Consider the following 11606-nt stretch of genomic DNA (forward strand, 5'->3'; position numbering starts at 1 on the left):
AACGGCCAGTCCCAGCAAATTTGTATGTCTATACTGCAATCAAAAGCAGCAATTTATATTCTTTTTGCAATGATAGGCACAACAACACAAAATGTGGCCATGTGTGGTGAATATACGTGCTTGACTGGAATACATTGAGGTCTCTGAAATTTCCATCTCCAACTTTACCTAGATAGTGGCATCAGCAATTATGTTTCTTTTGCTTGGTTTTTAAATAAACTAGTGCAAACATCTATGGCCAGTCCGCTATGCCACTGTTTGTGGCACGTTTTTTTGTGGCACCACTACTGCAGTCAACATTTGCAGTGGATCAAAATTGTCCTTAGACAAAAATGGGTGTTGTTAATAAGTTTTAGGACAACTATGATGAAGGTTTTATAACTATAACTGATTTAGAAATTGAAAGACAGGCTTGTAGATGTTTGGAATAGTTTGTTTGTCAATGTGTGATTCAAGTTAACTGTCAATTGTTTTTTGTTTGTTGTTTGTTAGACCCATATGACATGTATACTGCCTAATCTTGGCCAGGTAGCGCTTGTAAAAGAGAATTTTAATCTCAATGTGTCTTTCCTGATAAAATAAAGGCTATAATAAGAATAATAAAAGGTTTTGATGCAAATGTTGACTACTGTAAATGTTCTTGCTGTTGGACCAGGTATAGGCAGGAAAACATTCCTCATAAAAGAGAGTCCTCCCTCTACTGTAGATAAAAATGTGCATTAAAGTAAACAACATTGTGGTTATACTTTAAGTCACATTAACATCACAAAATAAGTGCAATGCACTTATTGTGTTCATATTGTACTGCAGAGGACTTGATATATTATGCTGGGATGTGGGCAGGGTTAGGTAGATTTAAGGGTAGGTTAAAGTGTAAGGGATGGTCAACAGTGTAATTATAAATGTAATTACAGAAATTACATATGTTACTAGATTCTTAAAGTTTGAGAACAAACTTTGAGGCTGGCTTGTGAAAGCCTGATGGTAATAGTTTATTTAGTTTAAACAGTTTTAAAAAGTATGAAAAGATAGATAGAATTCTTCTCTATGATGTTCTGATACTGAGATATAGCTGCTGTTATATCGTTGCTAGGTTAGTCTGTTTTGTTGCTATGGAGTGGATTGACAGCTTAGACTGATGATGTATCAAAGCTTCTTGCCAGTATGAACAGTTAAAAGCAACACCCATGTCTATATCACACTGCAGCATGACGATAACAATCTGAACCTCTATAATGGCAGTCTATGGGACCGTTGCTAGGGTGCCGTATCTGGTTGTTAGGGGTGTGGCTAGAAAGTTAAAAGCTCATCAGTTATTGGTAGTCTGAGTTAAATGAGCCCAGTTAGAAGTCTGTGCGACAGTCGGATGTAGAGTTATGAGCTCACAAAGTTTGACCCCATGTAACGTCAATGAGAGTCTTTTGCAGTGGAAGTCTATGGGACAGTTTCTAGGGTCCCAAAAGTGGTTGCTAGGGTGTGGCCAGAAAGTAAAAAGCTCATCAGGTATTGGCAGTTAGGTAGTCTGAGTTAAATGAGCTCAGTTAGAAGCCTGTAGGACAGTCTGATGCAGAGTTATAAGGTCACAAAGTTTGGTCCAATGTTAAGTCAATGGGATTTTTCAGACGGTCCCGGGACGTTTTTCGGAAAACCAAAAGTCGGATCAGTCAGAAAAGATATAGCAACCCGAGTCAGACCAGTTTGGAGGTCGGGTGTGAGTTTGATGGTCATAGCTTGAAAGCTCTAGGAGGAGATAGAGTTTAATTTTAAGTCTCAGAAGAAAAATAGGATAACAATAGTCTGGCTTGCTACACAAGCCAGCCTAAATTATATGCAATTAATTGTAAAATATAGCTACAATACCTGTACATGTATGTTAAAAACCAGAAGTTTACAAAAAGGCACATAACCATTTTTAAAAAGTCAGATGTTAATGTGACTACACCTTTTTTTTAGGTAAGTTAGGAAAAATGTGTTTCTGTTGTGCTTAATAGCAGAATAATGAGAGAGATATTTTTGAGAAATTGTTATAGCTTTTCTTGAAAGTCACGTTTACATAACATAAGATTATTATGCCTCTGAAAAAGCTCAGATGATGGTGTCAAGGTTTTTTAAGTTTCTGGTTGGCTAATTGACAACATTTGAGTTAATGAGAGGCAGAGCTGTAGAATATTATTTAAGGAAAACCTCAAACACACTGCTTTTTTGTGTGACAACATGGGAAAATCAACAAGCCAGAATCAACAAAAAAGCCAGATTACAATTTGCAAAATTACAATTTTTGGAGACATGTCCTGTTGTCTAATGGAACTAAGATTGAACTCTTTGGCCATAAAGACCAGTGTTACATTTGGAGGACAAAGGGGAAAGCCTTTCAAGTAGGAACACCATCCCAACTGTGTAGTATGGGGGCGGCAGCATCATAATGTAGGGCTGTTTTGCTGCAGGAGGGACTGGTACACTTCACAGCATAGATGGCATCATGAAGAAAGAACATTATGTAGAGATACTGAAGCAATGTGTCAAGACATCAGCCAGGAAATTAAAACTTGGCCACAAATGGGTCTTCCAAACGGACCATGACCCAAAGCATACTGACAAATTAGGTAAAATGTGCTTTAAGGACAACAGGGTGAATGTTTAGAAGTGGCTATCACAAAGCCCTGATCTCAATCCTGTAGATTTGTGGGCAGAGCTGAAAAAGCTTGTGCGAACAAGACAGCCTACAAATCTGACTCAGTTACACCAATTTTTTTCAGGAGGAATGGGCTGAAATTCCTTTAAACTATTGTGAGCAGCTTGTGGAAGGATACCCAAAGTATTTGACCAAAGTTAAACAGTTTAAAATAAAAACATACCAAGTAAATGTATGTAAACCTTAGACTGTCTAGAAGAAAAATAAAATAAAATCATTTTCTCATTGTGGCATTTAGCAAATGTAAATCATTCAGGTAATCCTAACGAACCTAAAATAGTCAAAGTTTAGTATGATTTATCATCAGATAATTTGGTTATGTTCCGTTTTTTTCAGAGTGTATGTAAACATCTGGTTTTAACTGTATGTGCATTGTACCAAACTATTCATTTAAAAAGGGAGAAAAAGATGAAGTTGTTCTTGGTTACACTTAAAGTCAAATTAACTACTATGACATACATCAGTAGTTAACATGACTTAAAATAAAAAGTAACCAAGAATAATTCTTCTTTTTTGACTTCTTACTACGATTAGGATCAGTTAAAAGATTTCAGTTCCTATTTATCATAACAAATGCAGATGTATGTTTTTTTTTTTCTGTGAATCTATTAGAGCTCTGATTTATTTGCCATTATAGGTAATTGAAACCACAACTGATAGTAAATAGTCAATCTACTTATACTATAAAACCAGTGTGTTTGTGACAATATGTATAAAAATGTAATAATATTATCAGAAAATGTTCATTTAAAACATCAAGCAGCATAACGAGCTGTTTTGTAGGGCTAAAAACCAATGGAAGTGATTGAGATCAGAAATCGAGTTTCAGAAGAGAAAAGGTAAGATTAGACAGAACTTCTTCAACAGACATTGCAAAACTTTCTTCACAAACCACAGCACCATTTCCCCAAAATTACGTTGCGTAAGCTTTATCTTGTTGTGAAGACAAGACATTATCATTAGTGAATCACTTTGAAATGTGTGTTTGCTTTTTTAAACTGCTTCTTCCATTGCTAAAAGTGACTTTTGCATGTTTGTGTTAATCAATATTTGCAAAAAAAAAAAAAAAAAGAAAAAGAAATCAACGTCACCAAGAATTCTTTTCATTCATGTTTTAAATGAACATATGTAAGATTTACAAACAAGAAAACCCCTTGGCATGATATGGTCAACAAAGGGCTCATTCAGAAAATGTAACCCAATATAAGTTTCTGGAGATCTCGAATTATGTAGCCAAAGCTACGTATGGCTGCATGTTGTCTTTCAAACGAATGCTACAATGCGGTATGACGCCGTTGGTTTTCACGCTAACCAGCTGACCACTTACCTGCATGTGAATAGCTTTCCCACTGTTACCAGTTTACCGCTATAATGTGGCTAAAGTTTGGAGAAGAACGGTTCCAGTAAGCATGCAGGAAAAAAAAAAACAACAGAAGCCAAAAAAATAAAATAAACAAGTAAATAAAAGGGTAAGAACGTGGTAAAATCTGAAAACGTGGTAAAAAAAAATCAGGGGGTATTTCTTTTTCTTGATTGCTTTTCAAAACACTGCGGTTGGGTTGGGGAAAGGGGGGTGGGTGGGTCAATAGGTGCTTTTCAAAATGCTATTGGTTGGGTTAAGGAAAGGGGGAGGAGGATGGGGAATTGGTCGGTTGGTCAGTCAGTCAGTGTGTTAGTCAACAGCGGCCTCTGGTGGATTTTTGTGAAAACAGCAGGCATGAATGGCACTCGCGAGAGACCTCAAAAAGCATACACAGCGGCCTCTGGCGGATTCGCAAAAGCTAAAACTGCAAAAAAAAAAATAAATAAATAAATTTTTAAAAAGTAGCCCCTGGGGCATATTTGGCGCTCTCCAGAAATGTATATAGGGGTACGTAATCAGTATGAGCCTGAGTTGAATATGGTGTATGTTGGTAAATTCAGACTTGTTTGAGAAGCAAAAGTAACTCAAAAGATGAATTCATTTACAAATCACAATTTATTGTGGCTAATACATGTCTTTCACAGATGAAGCTCAGTCTAATCAAGGATTAGGCCATATTTTAATAATTACATTTCAGTCATTTTTATAAATATGCACCAGAATAAAATCATTAATCATGTCTGTTAAAACAAAAAGGCACTGCTGTATTTTAAGATCAGCGAGTCCAAGTTTCTTTCTGTTTAGAAAGAGCTCAAGCTTAAATTTTAATCTGGGACAAAGCTTGTGAAACTGGCTGTAAAATATTCAGAAGCATCTGATTCATTCCTGGTAAAGATCTGACGTGTCATGATGTCAATGACTTTATCTAAATAGGTTTTAAGGTAGATACAATATACAGGGCAAAGCCAGACAAGGTTTCAGTAAAAAGGCGAAAGTGGTGTTAAATTGTTTTTTTAAAAAGAAAAGGAAAAACGGCAGGCAAGTTAATTCACCTTATTAATAGCCATTTGAATCTTTTCTTAAAATTGCAAACTGATATTTTCTTATAATATTTTTGCTGTATAGTCATGCAAACACTTGTTAATAGAGCAAGTAGTTTGACCATTTTCTGACGTTTATTATTAAATCATTTCTCCACCAGGCAACTGATTTGTAAGTTTTAAAACAATTGCAAAAACGAGCTCACGTCCACATTGCAGAATAAGGTTAATACAAGCTGATATGATGACATGTAAAACAGAGATAAGTAAGAACTTACTGTTAGTTTTTTAATCTTGCATGGGTAGTCATTAAGGTGGCCTGAAACAGAAAGTTTGACAGTCGTTTCCTATATTTGAAAAAATGCCAGGGCTTGTTTTCATTTATCAGCACTGATTAGATTGTTCTGGTTTGCTATTGGTGGACTGGTTTGTCTCATTCTTATGCCAGTAAACATCAACAAACAACAGATTTTTGATAACACTTTACAATAAGGTTGTAATAATGCATTTATTAACATGAACCAACAATGTACAATACATTACAGTATTTGTTAATGAAAAACAGTCATTCACTGCTAGTTCATGTTCATTCACGCTGCATTAACTAATGATAACAAGCATGAATTTCAAATTTAACAAAACAATAGTAGATATTTAAATATGATTAATACATTCTGTCCAAGTAATCTTCATAATTAGTTCATGTTAGTAAATAATTAATAATTAACTAGTAAAACTTTATTATAAAGTCTGACCAGATTTTTGTGTGTGTGACTCCAGTCAGTCATATTTTATTGGAATATTCAATCAATTCTATGCATGTTCAATAAAAAAAAAAAAAAAAAAAAGTCAAGGGGAGGGTTTTCTTCAATGTCAAAAATCGTAATAATTCATTGGATACAAATGAACAATTCAATGCACAGAATTCTGTTATCCTTAATGCAATGCAAAAGTGACATTCAGGAGGTGTGCAACGCTTTTCATTTACTGACTTCAACTTATATAGGCAACTGATATTAACAGGTGGAGTTTGGTGAAATTCGTCACTTGCAGGGGCGAACTGGGACTAAAAATTCAGCCCTGGCACTGTAGCCACACCAGCCCACATTACCACACCGACACAGCCCCATCCACGGACATGCACATTCACTACTTATATTGGTGTACAGATGGTGAAATAATATAAGCAGTACCATAGATATTTAAACATTTAATGTATGTGACTGGAACAAAAACAACACATTTATAACAAATGTATATATGTTCATTTCATTCATTCATTTTCTTTTCGGCTTAGTCCCTTTATTAATCTGGGATCACCACAGCAGAATGAACCGCCAACTTATCCAGCATATGTGTTACGCAGTGGATACCCAATTCACCTATAGCACGTGTTTGGACTACTGAGGGAAACCGGGAAGAAAACCCATGCAAACTCCACACAGAAACACTAACTGACCCAGCTGAGGCTTGAACCATCAACCGTCTTGCTGTAAGGCGACAGTGCTACCCACTGCGCTGCCCCCTTTCGAGACTATTTCAGTTGATTTTATGCATTTGGCAGCGTCTGATTTTAGAGCAATGTTCTGCTTTCTCTGAACTTTTCGGCACCACCTATCCTTTTTTACGTTCCATCTCTGACAATTAGCTTGTGTTGCACTTATTGTTTGTTTGACATTCTTGCCAGATTTTGTTTATGTCCACGTAACCTCTGATTGGGTCAGCCCCTCTCGAAACGAGCTGGCCATTGCTGATTGGCCATTGCTTAACATTTATTATTATTATTATTATCATCAACATAATATTCACATCTTGCAAGAGATAAAAGCTGCCTGCATGTAAAAACAATACATATAACAATAAAAAATAGCATAACAGCCCAAATTTAAAAATGGTCCAGCCCTTCTGGCATTTGCCAGAATATCCAGATGGCCAGTCCGCCCCTGGTCACTTGTCAATCATTCTCCAGTCTTCCATTGGCTGCACCCATCCATGCAAACTCTTTTTCAATGAATTCTCTGCACAACATTAAAAACATAAGACTTTCTGTGTTCTGTGTTTAGTTTTAACACCTTTCTGTTTCTGCAAAGCTGAATTTAATTTTGGACAAGCATTTATCTACCTCTGCAAAATGCTTCATTAGTATGCCAAACATATCAGACTTGAGAAAACTTCAGTTTATATATAAATTACCAATATAAATAATTGTTTGATGAAAAAGGAGACAAAAATATTTAAAAATATATTCCTTTTCCCAACATTTTCACAGTGGAGGAAGTTAAGCAGTGAATGTCCAAAAAAGGAGAGACTGGCAAACACTCATTTCTGAAGAAAACAAGAATAAAAGCACAGCACCCACTGCAGCCTATAAATGACCCCAAACTGTGGCCATCAATAATGATAGAAAACAAGAAACAGTGGGTGGGCAAATAGACTGAACTAAACATCTTCCCTAAAATTAACACATAGCCATGTAGGAAAAAATAACCTGCCACAGCAGTGCATTGGCCATTCTGAGAATAACCTGAAATAATCCACACGAAGAAACTTTTAAACATCTCTTAATATGACAACGGCTTCTGACAGAAAGTGCAGATATACATGCTCATTGAAGGAGGAAACATATGTGGGCTCCAAGCAGTCACTTATCTGATGTTTCGCACCCACATCTGTTATTCTAGAAGCTTAAACAGGCCATCATGTAAGGCAAAGTTGAAGAAAAATAGAACTTCCTGGCAGAGAAGCTCATTTTGAGTTTGAGCTTTCTCTGCTTCAAAAAACAGTTTTGCATTTGCTAAGAATATCAGACAATTTTTCTGAACAACTTTCCGATCCACAAACGGAGCTCCCCGTCTGATGCATTTCGAACAAATTACAATGATGAAATTAAGATCCTCCATTTCACCACTCAATAATTGGATCAGAAAACTGCGAGTTTTACAAGTTAACAGACTAAAATACATTGCTTAATGTAAAATAGGTTTGCACAAGATTGAAACCAAAAACTCACTTTTGAATAATTTAATTTTCCAGATGACTTGAATAATTACAAAGAATAAATTTTCAAAATTAAATGGTGAAAAACATGAGATTCATCAAGAAAAGCCACTTGCTTTATATCTCTATGTGTTCATGGCATTTCCTTTAGTGTCCAGGGCCCGGTTTTTCAGAAGTAATCGACTAGGATTTTGGATAATGGCTTGAATCAAATTTTGAAAATAGCTTTTTTAAAGAAAAAACAGATTACATAATAGGATTAGATCACATAATCCAATCTTGGTCTTGATCCGGATCGAACCTTTAGTTTGGGTTTTTCAGACCTTTTTTGTAGGATTTGGATCACTTTGATCCAAAAGGTCTGGACTAAACTGATCCCATCAGAAAGGTGGATTCAGCATGGATTTCATGCCACAATTACTGTAAATGTGTTAACCTTTACTGGTCTCGCGGTTTGGTTACGATTATCATGCCCTCGATACGGTTCAATTCGATATCTCGGTGCATTACGGTGCATTGACGATGCTTTCTATACACAGTGTTATATTTTGGGGGAAGGCTATAACAAGCTGTCTGTAAACACACAGACACACAGCACCACACTGTCTCTCATTCACACACATACACAAACATAGACAGCACCAAACAAACAAACACACACACACACACACACTTAAGCTGTCGCAGTATGCGTTTAGCCGGGAGAGCTTGCGCTGAGCGGATAAAAAAAAATTAAAAATTAAAAAAGAAGCACTTTTCCGATGGTCCCTTACTGAGAGCTCCGCACGGCGCGACCTCTCCTGGCTAAATGCATATTGCGAGGGCTTGAAGGGAGCAGTAGTCGTAATGTCGAGCGAAAAAAAGAGAAAAAGACAGCTGTGAAACATATCCAGCTTTGTCTTTTTGTAGGAAACACACTTTAGATCTTTTTAGGGTAAGAGGGTTTTAAGTTATTGCCGCTATAAGTGAATGTGTGTCAGGAATATCGAAAACAAAACCAACTTAACCGCGCTCATTTCTGGCGCCCCCCCTGGATGTACAGCACCCTTAGCATTTGCCTATACTGCCTATGCAACGGGCCGGCCCTGAGTTGGCTCCTGAGTTTTGTAAATGATAACCGGTTATGATTATTACTGAACCGATACCGAATTGCTTGCGTCTGCATCATGGTGCACCAAAGAAATGTATCATTTTGACAGTCCTACCCACAATGTAATGAAAACTTTAAAAATGTGTCAAATAATTCTATATTTAGATCATGCAGTACATGATATCCTTACAAGATATCCTATTTATTCATAAGATTTTAATTGTATTTGTTTGTCTGTCAGGCTACAGTGATTAGGTAGGCTTTAATGTATTCAGCCTTTTAGTATTGGTGTACAGCAAAGTAAAAAGAGTTTGGCCTTGAAAAATAATCCCCCAAACAACTGTCTAAATAGACCAAAAACAATACATTTTATTCTGTCACTAATTGATATGTATTCATCACAAAGGAAAATATTTTTGTTTTTAGCATATTTATTAGGGGTGCATGCAATGATTACAGACTAACCCCCCACAAAAAATGCAAAGAATGGCAATCACTGATTTTTGAAATCACTTTCAACAATTGCACAAAGAGACTGAAAGGCCAGAAGCACAGCTTCATCTGGCAGAGGAACAACTGACTCTGACCAAACTGCAGCAAACCAAGGCCAGACTTGAGATTCGCCTCCTAAAGGTTTTGCTCACACCTAAAGGAGCTGCTCTTTCCACATCAGATGAGGTAGTCTGAAAATATTGTGGAGTTTTTGACATTAAGTCTTTTTTTTTTAATTCAATGCATCCATATTTGAAACTTGTAATAAATATCCTCAATGTACAGTTTCTGTGTTGTAGATCTCAGGATAACAAACTGCTGGAAGTGGGTGGGGTTTTTCTTGTTCTTAGTTTTTTTTTTGTTAATGTGTGTGTGTTTTCATTTCAAATAAAAATAAACATATTGACCCACACTGGCTATTCTACTTGTTGCTCTTTACATATCTATAGTTCTACATTGGGATTACCTATCCTGTTTGAGCACTGGTTATCCTGATTTAGTGATCCCGAAAAGTTTCTATCCGGATCAGATTGATCCAATTCGATGTTGCTTTGAAAAAAACAGATTACTAAATTCGAATCAATCAATCTACTTGTCATTGCAGATTAAGTGAATAAGTTGCACCATGTTGGTGTTTTGTAACATCTAATTTTTACGAGGTGGGTCATTAGCCCAATGCTCAACCCCCAACCTGGAAGACCAGGACATACACTAAGGCCATTTGAGCTTACCCAAGTCACCTTTTGCGCATGTCTTTGGACTTTGAAGAAAACCCACACGAACACAGGGAGAACATGCAAACTCCACAGAGAAGTGCCAACTGACCCAGCAATCTTCTTGCTGTGAGGTGACAGTGGTACCCACTGCGCCACTGTACCACCCTAGAGCAGACAGCACTAACTAATTAAAATGAATTTAATTCAAGTGATCTCAATTAGTTTTTCTAGTCTACTAGTCACAAATGAATGCAATAAAAATAACTTGATAAAGTAAAGAAAGTAAATAAGTGAATGTAATGGAGCAATGGCTAAGTCAGTTAGTCTGTGCAGCAGAATTTTTCCTTTCTGACTGCATGATATACAGATTGTCAATGAGGTTTATATATGGGTCCAGTCGGGTTTAAAAATTAACACCACTGTGCCAGTTTAGATTTAAGTCTAATTTTTTCTCTATTTTCATTTAAAAATAATGTATATCAGTCAGGTTTTGTTCACACAAAACAAAACCTCCGTCATCATTTACTCACCCCTTAACTTGTTCAAAAATGTTTTGACATTCTTTCTTCTGTTGAACACAGAAGAAGCCTGGAAACCTTTAACCATTGACTTCCATAATATTTGCTTTTACTAATATGCAAGTCAGTGGTTACAGGTTTTCGGCTTTCTTTGAAATACATTTTTAGTGTCCAACACAATCAATAGTTTGGAAGCACTTGAGGCTGAGAATACAGAGCAACTTCCCCATAATCTTTATGAAGTAATATGTCTTAAAAACATGCAAACTATAACATTTTGCAAGTTTTCTTCAATACAAGATACAGCTTATGAAGGTCATTTTGGGGAAATGACTTACCTGGATAAATAAAGGTTATTAATTGATGAGCGTTAAGACATTATAAGCAAAAAGCTGCGCTTTAATTTTTTAAACACCCACAGACATCATCATCACCAAATATAAATCAGATGCAAGACTTTCTTGTACATAGCAGTTGGTTTATGCATTATAGGCTTTACATTATAGAGAAAAAATAACAGATTAAACCAAGACCGCTGTTCAGTCAGTTTTCCTAATGGATAAACAACTCTTATTAATAGTTAACATGCTTTCACTGTTGTTTTTGACATGAAACACAATAACCGGTACTTATAATTCTCTCTTCATATAGCCGTATTCCTATTACATACCCATAATGCACTGTGATATAGCCTGGTT

The 11606-nt window shown here is 36.2% G+C and overlaps 2 protein-coding genes across 51 annotated transcripts in view; both read right to left on the bottom strand.

The window, feature by feature from the left end:
• The window catches only part of LOC141378914 (C-type mannose receptor 2-like), a 66100-nt gene that overhangs the window by 53617 nt on the left and 877 nt on the right, over positions 1-11606 (bottom strand). The gene's annotated exons all lie outside the window — the stretch shown is intronic.
• si:dkeyp-94g1.1 overlaps positions 1-11606 on the bottom strand; it is a 219541-nt gene that overhangs the window by 40457 nt on the left and 167478 nt on the right. For 8 of the 50 annotated variants that reach the window (XR_012389563.1, XR_012389599.1, XR_012389610.1 and 5 more), the window contains one exon: positions 5374-5414. The exons of the other annotated variants lie outside the window; for them this stretch is intronic. The gene's annotated coding sequence lies outside the window, so the exon portion shown is untranslated. The remainder of the gene's footprint in view (positions 1-5373; positions 5415-11606) is intronic. 50 annotated transcript variants of the gene reach the window in all.

The sequence above is a fragment of the Danio rerio genome, chromosome 2, assembly GCF_049306965.1.
Source record: "Danio rerio strain Tuebingen ecotype United States chromosome 2, GRCz12tu, whole genome shotgun sequence".
Taxonomy (NCBI): Eukaryota; Metazoa; Chordata; class Actinopteri; order Cypriniformes; family Danionidae; genus Danio; species Danio rerio.